Genomic DNA, 17,670 nt, shown 5'->3' with positions numbered 1-17,670 from the left:
TGTGTAAGTTGTCTTCACAACCTTCTCACCTACTACAAGGACTGCCACTGTGGGAGGAGTCAAGTCAGCTAAATCCTGCAAGCTCTCCCAATCACCACCAGTCATCTGTCCTGTCTGGGTTACTTCCCATCTCTAAAGTGAGAGGTTCCCGAAGTTTTGACCCACCTCAAAAGTTCAGTTACCTAATGCAGTCAAAGTAAAGGGGAGAAAACCCCAGCGGAAAAGCTGGGGGCGGAGAGGGGGCCATGAAATGGCTGAAAGGGCAGGCTCACAGACCCAGGAAAGTCAGACAGCTCTTCACCAAACAACGACCAGCCACGAGCTGCCCGAAATCACGTCACGTGCAGACCGTGTGCAGGTCACCCAGCCGCCCGCTGCCTGTTCTGGCAACTCAATTCCTTAGGCTATGATTTCCTTAGGCTACGTTTTTTCCAAAGAGAAAGCAAAATTGCCACCTGAACTTTGTCATGACTTCAGCCAAGTAGATTCCAAACATTCTGCCAACACTGGAATCACAATTATCCGCCACCTGAAATCTAGAGGGTGATGTAGGTTTTCACTTTTAATTTCTATACCTGCACTTAACCCCCATTCCTAGCATCTCTCAGGGCAATGAACCCCCATTCCCTACATCTCTGAATTCACATCCACAACACTTGGCCTTTAATGCTGGTCACAATTTCAATGGGGAGAAACTCAGAGATAAACCCACATCCAACATCGCCCCTCTTCTATCCGCCATTGTAGGGCGGACACCAAATCTCCACAGGGATCACCACCACCTGCAGCCTGTAATTCCCAAATAACACATAATATGCTGATGTCAAACACCAGCCAATCCGGTTCAGACCCCAGAACACCAGATTAATCTGCCGATGCTCCAATTTCAACAAGGGCTCACCAGCTGTCCTGCTTCTCCTGCATCTGTTCACCCCAGCACTCACCACACCAAGCCTATTTACAACTCACTAGTCAGACACTGCCAAGCCAACAGGGGAAACTACCCTAGCTCGTGGCGGTGGCCAAGCCTGCTAGAGTGACGCCTGTCATGTCTCTAGCCAGGTGACTGTTAAGACAAGCCTGGCGGCACGCAGCCTGCCAGAGCCCACTGTGCTCCGATAGTAGGGACCGCAGTGCGCACTGCAAACATCCCCACCAGGCAGAGAGCCCCCAACACCTGGCCAGCCCAGACCAAAAATGCATCTTGTTTCCTCTCTTGGAGGGCGAAGGGAGGCACAGAAAACATTTTAATTGCTGGCCCACGGGTTCAAGCTCCGAGAGAGAGCATTTTACCTGGCAGTGCGGGCTGTTGTTACCGTCAAAAGAGAATTTCTGTTTTCTGGACACCTTTCCTCACCACACAACCCTCCGCAGAGCCCCAGATGTGTGCCCTTGGGGGTGGGCTCCCTGCTGAAGATGTGATGGACCCAAGCTCCAGAAGCCTCTTCCCAGGGGACAAGAGCTCACACTCACACACAACTCTGCTTATCGTGGTGTTCAGGATTCTTCCTCAAAGCTACCATGAAAAAGCAAAGTGAGTTTTATGGACTCGTCACCAAGGAGGGATGTGGGCGCCACCCTGGAGGTACTCTGGGCCCCCATTTCGGCTGGCCACTTCATTTACCTGGCCAGAGCCTGCAGACGGATGCAGAAACAGACTTCGGGTCAAGCTCACGTTTAAGGTCTCTCCCTCTGTTTGGATGACGTGCTAGCTCATGAAAGATTACAGGCTGGGGCCTCCCCTGGTGGCACAGCAGTTGAGCACTGCGCTGCGAAGCTGCCCGCAGCCTCTGCAGCACCGGTTTGACCCCCGGCCACTGGTGAGGGTCCCACATGGCGCGCAGACCTTTCCTACCGCCCGCTGCTCCCCTCAGCAGTGTACCTTGGTCCTTCTGCCTGCTCTGCTCCCTGCTCTGGCTCTGATGAATTCTCTCACCCTCCCCCGCTTCTGACTATACGGGTGCTTGTATAAATAAATAAATAAATCTTTAAAAAAAAAAAGAAAAAGAAAGGTTACAGGCTGCCCTTCAGTCACTGTCACCACGCGCCAGGAGGCCTGACCGCCAACAGTGGTCCAGGCTCCCAGGTGCACGCTGGAGGTCACCCGCGCCAATCCCCACAACTCCGCCCAGCCCCCTCCTGCCGGTACTGCCCGCATCAGAATCTCGTACCAAGTGCTTTGCTCCTGCCTGTGATACCAAAGTCATCTCCTCTTCTCCCCACCCACTGGTGGGCACCCTGGGCTGCAGACTCCGGCTGGGGTGGGGAGTGGGAAGGGTCCTGAAGTGGGGGAGCGGGTTTCCATGCCAGGACTGCCTTCCTGCTCTCAACCAATGAACCTCCCTGGAGCCAACCAGGCCCACAGGGGATGACACACAAGCCTATAGCCAGGCTGTGTGGGGCTCAAGGGCTAGGAATGCCTTTCAACATTTTATTGTCCGCCAGGCCTGCAGGGTCTCTGTGTGGCCAGCAGCAGACAAGGTTTGCTCATCCTGGGCACAAAAGCACCTGCAGGGGCAGCACCACTGTGCACAGTGGCCTCCCATCCTTCCCACCAGGCACCGGGCAGGGTTTCCCAAATGTGGACCCAATGAACTGCCATAAGTCACGCACGACTGGTGGCACATCGGGGGGCAAGATGGCCCGTGGGGGTCTGACGCGCTAGGTCCCTCCAGATCTAACCATTAAACATATTTACTCAATGGAACAATAAATGCTTCATGAACTGAGTAATACCTCATGTCAAAATTTAGCCCTTGGGGGCCTCCCTGGTGGCACAGCGGGTTGAGCGAAGTGCTGTGAAGCTGTCCGCAGCCTCTGCAGCACGGGTTCGATTCCTGGCCGGCCAGGGAGATTCCCACATGGCACAGCAGACTCTCCTGTCGCGCACACTGCTACCCTCAGCAGCGTATTTCGGTTCTTCTGCCTGTTCTGTCCACACCCCCCGCCCTGTCTCTGGTGAATTCTCTCACCCTCCTGTGCCTCTGGCCTGTACCCCAGCTTTTGTATAAATATTTAAAAAAAATGCATTTGGGCCTCCCCGGTGGCGCAGCGGTTGAGCGCTGGGTTGCGAAGCTGCCCGCAGCCTCTGCGGTGCCAGTTCGATCCCCGGCTGCTCCCCAGCCACCGGAGGAGGGTCCCACATGGCGCGCAGACCCCTCCTGCCGCCCGCTGCTCCCCTCAGCAGTGTCCTTTGGTCCTTCTGCCTGCTCTGCTCCCCGCTCTGGCTCTGGTGAATTCTCTCACCCTCCCGTGCTTCTGACTGTACCCAGTGCTTGTATAAATAAAAAAATAATCACTTTAAAAAAAAATGCATTTAGCCCTTGGGTAAAGAAAGATCCCTCAAATAGGACAAAAAGCCACTAAATCAGAGGAAAAGACTGAAAACACTGATAACGAAATTAAGCTCCATGACACCTCAAAAGCAAAAAAGACACACCACAAACTGGAAGACAACAGTCAGCAGACATAGTAACAGAGGACTTGAATCCACAGACAGCCCGGCTTCCAATCAGCTAGAAAATACTGAGAGAAAATCAGACCAAAGATCCACAGCCCCTTACAGCAGACAGAGGAGGCCAGTACCCGGGTGCGGCGTCATGCGCAACAAGGGAAACGCTGCAAAGCCGCAGATGGGGCCCTCACCAGGACGGCAAGACTGAAGAGCCACTGGCAAGGATGGACGCTGGAGGACCCGGGACATGGAGCCGGTGAGTGTAGCCTGGCAGCGGCTAGAGAGCAGCCGGCCCAGAACCCAGCCTCACTCCCGGGGGCGTGGACCACACACATCCAGGCAGGAGGCGTGCGCAGCAGTGTCCGTGATGGCAACAGGCTGCAAACTGCCCCACTGCCCAGTGCAGAGCAGAGGATGCCAGCCGAGGACGCACCCATGGACCACACAGCACCTGGAGGTGTCCCAGAGCCTCACTCTCCCCACTCGTCCCTGCTCCTCCTGGTGCCAGGGGACTGGGCAGTACAGACCTCCCGCCAGCCCCAAGCACTTGGTGCTAGTTAACAGACAGACCCCTCAGGACACGGACCCGATTCCCCACAGGATCGGCAGCTATTTGGAAGACACACCGCGCTCAGGGTGGAGCCCGTACCACCCAGGAGGGCCTCACAGTCAGCCCGCTGCGGGCTCAGAGGTCGCCAGGCTGGGGACAGAGTCCAGAGGAAGTCAAATGGTCAGCAGCCTGCATCAGTGGCCTCTGGCAGACCCACGCCCACTGCAAGTCCGAGGTGGCTCCGTGCAGCCAGCACTGTCACCAGGGTGCTGCCAGGAGGCGCGGCGCATCTACCCCAGTGGAGCGCATGAGGCAGGGCTGGTGTCTCTGCAGGACAGAGCTTTAATCTCACTTAATGTTGACTCGGGCGGCCACGTGTGGCCAGGGCTACGCAGGAGACAGCGGGCCCAGGTACAGACCCTAGGAGCCAAGGGAAACAAGAGAGAACTTTCCTTGGCTGTTCGTCCCACCCTCCCCCTATAAAAGATTAAAAGAAGATGGACAGAACACTTTAAAAGTCATAAAAGCAACCAGAAACTGACAAGATAATAAGGAAATATCAAGGCAAATTAAAGTGAAACCAGGAAGCAGAGCAGCTAACCAGGCAGAAACTACCTTTGCCCTGGAGCCACTTGCTGGTTTGAAATTTCCAACTGCTCTTTTCCCAGCAGTACAGGGAAACAGGCAGGGTCCCCAAAGCGTCTAACCTCAATCCTCGGGGCTCCCGGACTACACAATTCAGAGGGATCCAGCTCTCAGGGACATAGTGCATGAGCAAAGGGTACCCAAGGACCCTCTGCATGCTCTGAAGGGGTCCTGCCACACGCCACATAGACAAGCACTCTTTGTGTAGAAGATCTTCAACAGAATTACTGTGCATGGAGAGAAGAAAAAAGTCCATCAGGAGAGTTTCCCAACGAAGCACCCAAAGTTACCCATTCACTTGTGGGTACACACCCAGCCAAACAGGGTTGGCCCCAAGTGGGGCCACCGAGGCCCAAAAGCCTGTCACAAGGCCAAGGCACCTTCTGGCAGGAACCACAGGGAAGGGGTCGTGAAGCAGGCCCAGAGAAACACCTCACCAGGCTCACGCTGACATGCTCGGCCTCACACCCGCGTCTCTGGCAAGTGTCTCCACAGGTCTCTCCTCTGCGCGGCTGCTTCCACGTCTTCCTCCCAGCGGCACCAGGTGCATGTCGGGCACAGGAACAAGAACCTTTACCCACCTGCCTTCCAGACGCTCAGCTCCACTCATTCTTAGGGGAGCGGGGAACAGGTACCTCCCCTGACAACATCACAGTTCTGGAAGGTCCAAAGACTCTCAGGCTCTGGACTTGGTTTAAAGTGAGCCCAGATGACTGAAGCAAAAACAATCTCTGGAAGAGACGACCGGAGAGTCCTGTAAGTAACATGGGCCACGTTCTACACCAGAACAAAAACCATCTCACAATGAATAGATCTCAGTGCAAAACCCAGAACTGTAAAACTCCTAAAGGGGGGGGGGGGGAGGAGAAAACCTTTGTGACCTAAGATACCGCAAAAATTTCTTAAACAACAACAAAATATTGAACTCCACAAAACAAACTGAAAAATAGGACATCACCTGCTTCTCAAAACACTGTCAAGAGAACGAGAAAAGGGCCTCCCCAGTGGTGCAGCGTTTGAGTGCTGGGCTGCGAGGCTGCCCGCAGCCTCTGCAGCGCTGGTTCATTCCCCAGCTGCCTGGCGAGGGTGGCACCAAAAAAAAAAAAAAAAAAAAAAAAAAGGAGAAAATAAAGCCACGGGGGGGGGGTGTGGGGAGGAGGGGACGGATGGAAAGACGCTCACAAATCTGACCAATGGCTTATAGAGGGAACATGTAAAAGGCTTTCAATGGGGCCTCCCCTGGTGGCGCCGCGGTTGAGTGCTGGGTTGCGAAGCTGCCCGCAGCCTCTGCGGTGCCGGTTCGATCCCCGGCTGCTCCCCGGCCCCCGGAGGAGGGTCCCACATGGCGCGCAGACCTCTCCTGCCGCCGGCTGCTCCCCTCAGCAGTGTCCTTCGGTCCTTCTGCCTGCTCTGCTCCCCGCTCTGGCTCTGGTGAATTCTCCCACCCTCCCGTGCTTCTGACTGTGCCCAGTGCTTGCATAAATAAATAAAACAATCTTTAAAAAAAAAAAATGAAAGAAAGGAAGTTTGGTTTAAAAAAAAAAAAAGGCTTTCAATGGACCAAGCCTGGAACAAAGACCACCTGTGCGGGGCAAAGCAGCGCAGGGAGAGACGTTAAACATTATCAGGCGCTTGAGAAACGGTCCTTAAACCACCGCGACAGGCCATCGCACAGCGCCCTCGCGGCCAGAACCTAAGGCCAACCTAACAGCAATGAGGCGGCAGCAACGGAGCGCTCGGCCCTCCCGCGCCCGGGGAGAGGGGCGGTGCGACACGGGCGGAGACGCAGCCACCGCGCCCAGGCCAGCCGCTCGCAGCAGACACGCCGCGGCCTAGGCCACAGGGCCTGCGCTGACCACGCACACCTGCTCGCCACCCCTACGCCAACATCCTCGGCGCAGCTCTGTAGGCCCATCGCCGTCCCCGGGACTCTGCGGCACAGACCGACGTGCGGCGAGCGGACCACAGCCCCTGCGCGTTCCACGCAGGCCGGCATCATCCTGGGCCAGCCATCGGATCCTTTCTCCACCCTAGACGCCGAGCCCTTCCAGGGGATGGCCGTCAAATGTAAAAGGAAGCATTGAGAAAGCACCGGACACGTGGGGGCTTGGGGGGTGAGCGTGGGTGTAGCAGACATTTGGAGAAATAGGAGCCCGTGCCCCTCCATCATCCAGTGAGACACACACTGAATAAAAAATAATACAATTACAACAAAGGACGGAAAGAAGGAAAATACCAGACGCATTAGTTCCCCTCCTCAGGGTTGGGAAAGAGGCAACGAGCACGGAGGAAAGTCACCAAGCGCCCTCCATTAAACCCAAGACCTTCTTTTCACGGAAACCACCACCGAGTCAGCAGAACTACACGCACAAGCATGAGAGCCGCTGACGAGGTGCCGACCCACAAAGGACTCGTGTTCTGAACACACAGTCCGGAGCTCTCGTGACACCCAACGGAAAACGCGCGCCGCGGTGCAAGCACAGACCGGGCGGGCAGCCGGCGTGTAAGATGTGCGCACACGCTGTGACCAGGAAAGACTATTTAGAGGCTGACAGGGCCAACCCAGAGAACCCACAGGAAGGGTGGGGAGGGAGGCAGGCGGGCTGCAGTCCGGCGGGGTGGGGGTGGGGGGTGCACTGTGGGCTGGGCAGTTGCTCCCGCGAGGAGCACGTCCAGGTGTGACTGGACTTTCACTTCCCTGGACTAGATTTAAGGGCATGGCAGAGGCGTGCAACCCCAAGAATTGTTCTCAGGGCTCTGAGTTCACGTGCCAATTAACTTCATCTGCTGACCCCTCATGCTTTCCGTGTCTGTAACGGCCCTCACAAACCTAAAGCCTCCCCCCCACCCCAAAGCCCGTCAGCAGCGTCACTTTCCCTTTATAACTGGCTCCTCTGGCGCTGGGCAGGAGGAGAGACCCACCCCCCACCACAGCAGCATGATGAGGGGGGCCGGAGACCCCCCAGTGACGTGGGGCCCGGGCCAAGCACGTCCGTGGCAGCGGCCTTGACGCTGCATGAAGCTCACGGCACGGGCACAGCCCCGGCGCTCTGCATGTTGTTAACGCGCAGCCTTCTTCTTAAGGAAAAAAGGAAGAAACACCAAAAAAATTTTAAAAAGGGCGGAGCTTAGATGGAAGTTCACACTAGGCACAGAATTCACGCTACACTGCTTCATAAGTCACCCAGACTCACATCTGCTGGCCCACGGTGCAGCACCACCCGGAGCCCGCACCCCAGGCCTCACGTGCACCCCTTCCTGCTACCGGCCAGGCACCAGAGGCGGGGCGCCACACACGCCGCTCCAGCATGGAATTGCTCGCTTGAAAACCAGACCAAGGTGCAAGAGACGAAGCAGTCTCAGCACACAGCACTCAAAACCCCTAACCCAAGTGGGCGGGATGCTAAAAATCCTGAAAAACATATTTACGATTCCGAGGTGAAAGAGCTGCGCAGCAGGGCTGAGAGGCGGAGGAGACCCCAGTGTCCTGCACTGGCCACTGCCACGACTCTGCACATGTGGATCCCTGGGCACGCCATGCTGAGGCTGCTGGCCCCACCCCCAACGTCTGACTCAGGGGGTCCCAGCTGCCAGCACGTCTCCCCTCACTGCAAGACCAAGGGGACCCGCTCAGGAAGGGCTAGCTCTTTCTCACTCAGTGACTCCCTCCCCTGAGCGCAGGTGAGTGGCCTGTCGCTTACAGACCGGCTACTTCCAGAGCAGGGCAGCAGCGAGGCTGTGGGCAGGGCAGGGGGTTCGTGCCCACAACCCGCCCTGAGGGAGCAGGAAGGGGGTTTCTAAGGCACCTTGCGGGACCTTACTGGTTGGTGAAAGACACCGGAGAGCGGCTGTGGATCACATCTACATCCACTCGATCTACAGGGCCAGGAGCAACTTTCTGTCTTCAGAACTGAAGACGACGTCCGAGTGAACACAAGATCAGTTTGTAGGAAAAAGAGGACTTTTCGCCATGGTAAAGAGGACTTTTCGCCCTATTTTGTCCTGACCCGAGTCTGAGGTTCCGGGTGATCTAAAGCCAAGCAGACAAAGGGGAGACACAGACCACCCGCCCTCCCTCCTGGGATCAAGTCTCCCGAGCTTCTGCTTCCAGGGGTCTCCGATACTCACAGGAAGACACACAACACACTAAACACGCATCACAATAAAGCTGCGGGGGCACTTCTTCAGCCTGGGCGGGGAGCAGGCCCCTGGAGGTGGACTTCTAAGACAGAACCCCCACAGGTGCGACTCAAGGGGCTCCTGAGCCTCAGTTTTCTTCCACTGGCCACAGCAATGGAGTAGAGAGTATGCTGACTCTGAAAAGCCCACATCGGTGCAAATGAGTGAGTTCACTTCAAAAACGCTCACGGAGCAGCGATGTGCTGGGCATCCCGACGCGAGGCCTGACGACAAGGCTTCTATCTGTGAGGCATGTGCAATTTGTTTCCCTGACGTTACTCCTTGCTTGCCACAAAACTATTCATAAACAACATCAACCCCCAAAAATGCCACCAATGAAAAAAATTCTGTAAACGTGGAGGCTACTGACCAACCAGAGCACGAATGACTGCACCCGGCAGGATACATTGTTATTTAGGTAATCCCAAACTAATTTAAAATAGCCAAACCATTTTGGAATATTCATTGAAATGTGTCCCTATGCTATGCTGGCCAGATCAGGACTTTCTAATCAGAAAGGGTGAGATTCACACAGAAAACAATCATGTAAATGCCCCAGGCCCAAGTTCTTGCACGCCTCCAAGAGACTGCCGATGCTCTTGACACAGGCCTGGCCCACCCCAGGCGGGCCATTCCCACTCCAGCTGCCAGAGGAACCCGAGCTGCAGACAGCACCACCGATGCGGTTCTTGGGGGCAATAAAGTAGAGGCACCGAAGTACTCAGCCCGTGTCAGGCCCAGGCTGAACAAACGTTAATGACCAGGGAAAGGCTTTGCCCACTGACCCCGTGCTGTTCACAGGACCCACGGGGGCCCAGGGATGCCACTGGGTCTTCTCCATCATTGCATGACGTTCAAATGCATCAACTGTCATTTCCACTTTTCTGAAAAATGAGTTTATAATAAATGGCAACCTAAGTCAGTAGGAGACTTGGGAAGGATAATTTTAATGAAATATGAAGTCTGTAAGGAAACACCTTAATGTTCCTAGAAACAGATCAACACCATGGCAATGACACTACTGATTTTCTCTGAGGTCTTGGACTGCTGAAGAGAGGAAATAGTGGCCCTCGGGTAAGAACACGCCCTCCAAAATTTTGTCTATAAACCATTTCATCTCTGTTGATGCAAATCAGACTGTCATTAATACCACTTGCTAAAAATTCTACTTAAACTGGAAGCTGAACAATATATGTGCTTATCTGAATTTTATTTCCATTACAAAGTCCAGGTTTTAAAATAAATACCATTGTTAGAAATAAGAACAGAGAGGGCTCCTGCATGCTTCAGATCAGAAACACCTATATGCAATTCTAAATAAGACTTGGTACAAGTTCTAGAAATTAATGCCAGAAACTAGTAGGCAGGTATTTTATTTCACTTGCACCAGGCTGCTTTTGGGTAATCATGAAGTGAAGGGGGGAAACTTTCCCCAATGCTGGCAAAGCGATGCCGAACCACTGCCCAGCGCTGTCACGGAAGCATGAGTGGGGACTGTTCTCTCCACCACAGACTCACACTCAAGTGCTCTCTGCGCTCATAAACTTCCCAGAGTTTATTACTATTGACTCAAATAAGGTCACCTACTTTGCCCAAATTTATACTTTCTTTTTTCATTTCAAATAATTTATACCAGCATCAGTAAAAATTCTCACGCAACTTACATCAATTTTTTGCTAATAATTTAGGGAATCCTAGCAAGGGAAAGCAATAATTAAACTATGCTCTAAAACTTGAGCTTTAAGGCAAAATAAAGCACCACAGAAACACCTTTTCTGATTTGCTACCAAAAAAATTTATTTCATAAATGATTAAATAGCAGTATTTTTAATGCTGAGATTTAAAGCAAAAACTATTCTAGCTGAAAATTGTCTACATTCAGTGTTTTATTTAAGCTAAAGAATTACATATTTGTACTTTGAGTCTCATCTTTCATTACCCTTAACACAGTTTTTAATTATTCTCTCAAAATCAAGACACTTTAGATACAGGGGAAAGGGTTTTCCATAAAAAAAGCTAAGACCCTACTTCCCTAACACAAAACAACCGAAGAGTAATTTTCAAACTTATTTTTCACTACATTATAGAACAATACAGATCTCTAGCTACTGAATATAAGACAAGATAATAGCTTTTGTGGGAGCTAATCAATGTTTTAAAGGGGTGAGCTTTAACAACACAATTTTGTGATTCCAACAATTTCTCCAACTTTCCAGCAAAAAAGTTTCCTGACTAACTATAAAACTCAGTTTTGAAAACTGGGACATAAAATTCTGTAATTTCCAACAATGGGCATGGAGTGTTCCAGAAACAATTCTAGTTAAAAGCGGTTTAATGATCCTCGCCACTGCCCCCCAACTTCAGCTTCCCCAGACACTCCATCGCAGCCCATTGGGGACCCTCGCTTCCCACCCAGCCGAGTCCAGGCCTTTGTGGATGAAGGACTCGCTTCCTGCCCGCCAAGCAAAGGTGCTGTCCTTCAGGGTCTGCCCTGGAGTCTGCGGCCCCGGGAGGCGCCTCTAAGAAGGAAGGTGTGCTCTACAGGCTCTTCCAGTCGCGTTCATTAAACTGGATTATTTGCTAACGACCCAAAGGAAATCCTCAGGAGGAGAACTGGTCATTCCCACAATATCTGGCGCACACAAGGATGCAAGAGACTGAGGACAGGCTGGACTCCTTTCCCCTCCCAGGACAGCCCCACACACGAAACAATAGAACTCGCCAAGACGCGGAACCCAAACTTCCTTTCAAAGTCCCGTGTTTAAACAGTGCAGGCTCTTAAAATTCGGCTCAGCAGCACCACTGGAGGAAAACCCCAGTGCTCCCTCGTACCTCCAGAGAAGACGCTGAACACTCCTTTATCCTGGCGCTGTGGTCACTTCGCCCTCGCACTCTCGGGCCGCGCTCGGGGGCGCACGGCGGGGCTGACCGGCCGCCTCAGCCGCGCCCTTCGGAAGAAAAGATTCATTTCAGTGCGTTATCAGTATAATAGCAAGGGGGAGGCTCTGGTATTTATCTCCAGTGGTAACGGCCTCTTTCTGCAACCACGAACATGTTTACATTCTCCGAGGGACCCCACCGCCTCGGTCTCGGGCGCAGACTGCTCCGGGGCGCCGGGTCTCGGGTCTCGCCAGCCCCCACCACAGTGTCACCATTATCGCGGCGTCCGGCGAGGCCCAGCTGCAGGCGGGCCGGGCAAGAATGAGACACTGTTGAGACGGCTCCAAAGAAAAACACCCCTTCTGCATCTAGCGCCTAGACGCTGCCCCCACAGAGGAGCGGTCCACGCGCGCCAACACGCCCTTCGGGCGGCGCGGGCGGCCCGGGAGGGCCCGGCGGCTCGGCCACCTCGGCGCCGGGCCGGGCCGGGGGCGCCGGGGAGCGGGACCGGCTGACACCCGCGCGCACCGCGCCGGGACGCGGCTCCCGGGCTCCCGCCGGCCGGCCGGGCCCGCGGCCCTTTTGTGTTTAGGCCCCCGGGCCCCGCGCCCCGGCCCCCCTCGGCCTCGCGTCCCGGCCTCCCTCAGTCCCGCACCCCGGCCTCCCTCAGCCCCGGGCCCCAGCCCCGCGCGCCGGCCCCGGCCTCCCTCAGCCCCGGGCCCCGGCTTCCCTCAGCCCCGCGCCCCGGCCCCGGCCTCCCTCAGTCCCGCACCCCGGCCTCCCTCAGCCCCGGGCCCCAGCCCCGCGCGCCGGCCCCGGCCTCCCTCAGCCCGGGCCCCGGCTTCCCTCAGCCCCGCGCCCCGGCCCCGGCCTTGCGCCCCGGCATCCCTCAGCCCCGGGCCCCAGCCCCACGCCCCGGCCCCGGCCTCCCTCAGCCCCGCGCCCCGGCCCCGGCCTCCCTCAGCCCCGCGCCCCGGCCTCCCTCAACTCCGCGCCCACCGAACTTCCGGCCTCCCTGCGCCTCCACATCCCCCGACCCCACCGCCCGCGCGCCCCCGCCTCCCCGCGCCCGGCCTCCCCTCAGCCGGGCCTCCCCTCAGCCGGGCCTCCCCGCGCCCGGCCTCCCCTCAGCCGGGCCGCCCGCGCCCGGCCTCCCCTCAGCCGGGCCTCCCCTCAGCCGGGCCTCCCCTCAGCCGGGCCTCCCCTCAGCCGAGCCTCCCCTCAGCCGGGCCGCCCGCGCCGCGACGGGCGGGGCAGGCCGGCCCCAGGCACCCAACGCCCGGCCCCGCCGGTCGGTCCGCCCGCTCGGCCCGCCCGGCCCGCGCCCTCCGCCGCGGCCCAGCCGCCTCCGCCCCGCGCCGGCCCAGCCCCGCACTCACTCGGCCGCCTCGGCCCGGGCGCCCGGACGACGACGGTGACGACGGGCGCGCGCGGCGACGGCCGCTCCCCACGCCCCACGCCGCGGGCGACAGCGCTCCGGCCCGGCGGCGGCGGCGGCGGCGGCGGCGGCGGCGGCAGCGGGCTCGCGCCCTCGGGGCCCAGCTGCGTCGGCGCCGACCCGCGCGTGCGCGGCGGCCGGCGGGGGCGCGCACCCCCCGCGCGCGTCCGCCGCGCCCCCGCCCCGAGCTTCCGCCTCCCGGGAGCACCGGGCATGCGCGCCGCGGCCCGCGCAGGCCCCGCTCGCCGCCGCCGCCGCTCCGAGGGCGCGCGCCGCGCCGGGCCGGCCTGGGGCAGCGGGGGCGGCGCGCGGGCGTGGCTGCCCGGCCGGCGGCGGCCCGGGAGAGCCGGGCCGGGCCGGGCCGGGCCGGCCGGGGCGGGGAGTGCGCCCGGCTCCCCGGGCCCCCCTCCCGGACCCCCCTCGGCCCCCTCGCCGCCCGCGCCGACCCTCGCGCGGGCCTGGCCCGCGTCCCCCCACACCCCCACACCCCCAACCCCCCTTCACACCCGCCCCGGGGGCCCGGTGGCCTCGGGCGCTGCGCAGCTCGGGAAACCGAGGCCCAGGGGGGTGGTTCTGATGTGGGGTGCGGGGGGGCCAGGGCGGGCCCCGCGGGGTGTGGGGCGGCCGGGGGAAGACGACTGCGGGGCCCGCTGTCCCCCGCGCTGAGGCCGGGCCGCGGGGGCCGGGGCCGGGGCGGCCTGGGGCGGAGCCGGCTGGAGAGGGGCTGCTGGCCGGGGAGGCGCGGGGGGCGCGGGGGGCGGCCCGGCCGGCTCCAGCCGCTGCACGCTAAGTTCGTCCCGGCGAGGACTTGATTTTGTTCCCTTGGGGGCGGGCGTGTGGCAAAAAGGGGGCTGCCGGGCCTCCCAGCTTAGGCGCCCGGCCCGCGGGGTGAGGCAGCAAGGTGCTGTCCGCGGGTGCACACAGGAGCGATAACTGATTTGTGCTCTTGAAAAAAATCAGTGTTTGCCTTGCGGTAGGAAGTGAAACCAGAAGCAGCAACTTTCGTTTTCATGGTGTCTTTGATCCTAACCACAAGCCAGGGGCAGGGCAGAGGCCGACTCCTTGACTCCCTGGCCAGTGGCCAGGTGAGGGCCCCAGGTGAGGCCCCGAGGCTGAGAGCCGAGCGCCCCTGGCCAGTGGCCAGGTGAGGGCCCCAGGTGAGGGCCCCGAGGCTGAGAGGGGGCCGCCAAGCGCCCCCGGGGCTGTGGTCAGCACTCTGCAGCCCAGCCAGGTCAAGGAAAGCGCTTCTTGCTTAGCCAGGGTTTTACCACATTTAAGTGCTTTCTTGTTTTGTCCTTTCGTGAGTCGCACCGGGGCTGTTTGGCTTTCACCATGTTGAGGACTGTAGGGCTGTCTCCGCGTCCACCCCAGCCCTTGCCTGCCCAAGTGCTCTCCCCGCTGACCACACCGCTTCCTGCCTCTCTTCCACCTCATTTGAGGCCAACTGACCCGTCTATAACAGGAACCACCCACACCTGCTCCTCACGGCCGCGCCCCCCACCCCTCTTCTCTGTTCTCCAAAGCCCTTATTGTTGGCCCCGTCTACACTGTGTCCTTGTTCCTCTCTTGACGGTCCCTCCGCTGGGGATTACACTCGTCAGAGCAGGGCCTTTGTTTTGTTCGCTCCGGGTCCCTGGCACATAATAAAATATTTGTTGGGTGAGTGGAGGAAGCTGCGGGTGACGTGAACAAGGAATTACCTCAAAAGTATAAGAAGGCCATGAGCAAGGCAGGGGAGGGATGACCTTCCGAACAAAAGAGGTTATATCACAATGTGGGGGACAGGGTAAGGCTTGAAAGTGGATTGCTCTGACCAATGAGACTGTCAGGTGTGATGTCCTGTGACTTCTGAGAGTTTGCCTTCCTTTCCTCCCTCCCAAGCAAGTCCAAGCTCGCCTGGCGGGAGGCTGAAGGAGACAGCTGAGGCGGCCTGCCCCTTATGCTCCCACCTGGCAGCCGCCCACCCGCGCCACCCAGGGCCCCTCAGATAGCCCAGCTGCACCCGGCCCAGACTGCAAAGAACATCAAAGGTGTGACTTTAACATCTGCTTTTTGTGACCAGACACCTTGGCTCCCCGCACCCCCCCCCGCCCCCGCGGTGTTTCAAACTGAAGTTCAAGGGCGACTTGACTGTGCTGCTTGATAAGTGATGAAGCCAGGGTAAGGGCTCCAATGAGAGATCAGGTACCGGGACGCTGCAGGGAGTGAGTTCAACCCTCCTTATCCTGTGAGCATACTTGGGGTACCTAAGAGCTGAGGGTCAGGAGTAGGGTGAACAGCAGGGTGACCCAGGCAGAAACGCCAGCACCTGCACCCCAGAGAGGGCACTTACATCTCTGAGCCTTGCCCCTCACCTGTAAAGTAGATCTGCACAGAATCAGACTGTTGTGGGGGGGAGTGCGCGTCCCCCGAAGGCTCTGGGCGCTCCGGGCCCAGAGGACTCGGGGTTGCTAGCTGGCTGACACGCCATGGACCTGTGATGATCCCACCGGGGAGGCCATAGTTCACCGGGAGGGAAATGTTAGCAGGCAGATTCGACTCGCTTCTGCGGGTTGCGCCCTGTCAGCACCGTCTCAGACGTCACTGCAGCTGAGTGGCAGAGACAGCTACCGTCATCCCGTTCCTAGATAGGGAAACCTTGGCTCAGAACACAAGAAGCAGCGAGACAGAGACAGGACTGGAATTCAGAGCCAGCCTGTGCAACTGCAGCCCCACCCTCCTCCCGCGCAGCCTGCCGCACGAAACCCCATGCAAGACACAAAGCACGGACACCAGGGGGGATATGGGGACCACTCACCTGGGGTAGCACCCCAGCTGGAACCTGGGTGCCCCTGCCACTCCTCCCCTCCCCACCCCATCAGGATGCTCCAGGTCCCTCTGATACAGGGGACACTAGCTGGACCTCGCCCCCACATCCCCCCCGCCGGCCAAGTGAAAGTGAGAGGTCTTTACACAGGACCTTCGCTGCCCCAGATCCAGGGCCGTGCCCCCCACCCAGCCTCTAGGGAAGGAAAGTCTTGCATCTTCTGGGAAATTCTGCCTGAAACCATCTCATTTCTTTTTGTTCTCGCAGTCGCCTTGGATAAATACCAGAAACATTTCTGACAGAGGGGTCAGCTGAGCCAGTGGTGCTGCTCACCCAGCTTGAGTCCACCAGCAAGTAGCCATGGCTCAAACCCCAACTGTCCGGTGCTGCACTCTGCCCTCAGCCACTGAGCTCCTCCGCCTCCGTGGCCTTTGGTGCATCCTGCATCCTGTGCCTGGCACAAGGGCCACTAGGCCCTTGTGGACACCTGGCGCATAGCCGTGCCCCTCTGAGCCTAGAGGCTGGGATAAAAGCAGCGGTAGTGAGGGGACGAGCAGCACAACTACAGAAGAGGCGAGACCAGGAGACGATGTGAGAGAGAGCCCAGGGAGCTCCCGTAAAGATTCACAGGGGCTGGGGAGCTTGGTTGCTTCCCCGCTGCCTTGCTCTCTGCCTGCCTGCCTCCGCGTGGTGAGGACCACCTTGGGGTGAAGACCCCGTGTTTGCAGGGCACTGTGGACCTGCTCTGGGTGTGGCGTTGATGAGAACCACTTTCCCAGCGCTTTCATGGCCTGGGTCAGAGGAAATCCTTGCTGAAGCTGTGTGGGTGCAGCTTCTGTGTGGGCGTGTCCAGCATGGAGGACAGCTCCTGCCACCGGCTCCAGGGTCTCAGCTTTAAGCAAACCGTTGTTCTGGAGCTCCCTGTTTCGTTCATCTCCTCCACACTGTCTTTTCTGAGCTCCCTTTGCATGTTTCTGCTTCTATTATGATTTTACTTGTACTAATTCTCAATAACCTAGAAAGTACCTCCCGCTTGCTATGCTGAGGTAACAGCTCTTTTTTTCTTTCAATCCATGGGACCAATACTTGTGTAAAATGCAATAAAAATGAACTATTTGAAACAAATGACACATTTAAGACGCAAAGCCCTGCGAAACACAGCCCAGTGTTTATCATTAGATTCAAAGGACACACAGCTCTGGTAAACTGCTCTGAAAGTTTCTAAAACGCTTTAATTCCTGACTTCTTGGCCTGTGAACTGGTAACCGTACACGGACCGAGAGCCCACCCTCCACGCGGCCAGCAGCCCTGGGGCCCGAGGGTGGCCAACGAGACAAGATCATATTCCAAGCTACACATGCGCGTGCTTTCTCCGAAACACATATATAAATGGCAACGTCAACAACAAAAAATTGCAATATTTTCATAAGGGTTTATAAAACAGTCATTTTGTTCTGGTTATTTAAGTTCCAGGCCAAATATCCTACTAAATGAAAAGTTAAATATAATTATAACTATAATTCGTGACTATAGAGACTTTATATCAAGACAACGTAGGCTGAAAACTTTAATGTAATGTTTTGAATTTGTAATTAAATCTTATTTAAATTCTTATGGAAGTAAAACTGTCCTCGCCCTGGCATGGGGGTTTTTCCAGGTTGCCAAGGCAGCATCAGCGACCTTCACACAGGTGCTCACACACCTAGAAGCTTCTGCAC

General features: G+C 57.4%; 1 protein-coding gene across 7 annotated transcripts in view; it reads right to left on the bottom strand.

Moving 5' to 3' along the window:
* Positions 1-13,106, bottom strand: part of PTK2 (protein tyrosine kinase 2) — a 165,346-nt gene extending 152,240 nt beyond the window's left edge. For 3 of the 7 annotated variants that reach the window (XM_037499500.2, XM_054691951.1, XM_054691952.1), the window contains exon 1: positions 11,661-11,702. The gene's annotated coding sequence lies outside the window, so the exon portion shown is untranslated. Of the gene's footprint in view, positions 1-5,086; positions 5,381-11,660; positions 11,703-13,087 lie in introns of those variants that run through there. The other 4 variants (XM_037499064.2, XM_037499217.2, XM_037499368.2 and 1 more) reach the window with 2 other exon arrangements.
* Positions 13,107-17,670: the final 4,564 nt, after the last annotated feature.

This window comes from Talpa occidentalis, unplaced genomic scaffold, assembly GCF_014898055.3.
Source record: "Talpa occidentalis isolate TD23 unplaced genomic scaffold, MPIMG_talOcc4v2.1, whole genome shotgun sequence".
NCBI classification, from domain to species: Eukaryota; Metazoa; Chordata; class Mammalia; order Eulipotyphla; family Talpidae; genus Talpa; species Talpa occidentalis.
This window is presented reverse-complemented; position numbering and strand designations above follow the sequence as displayed.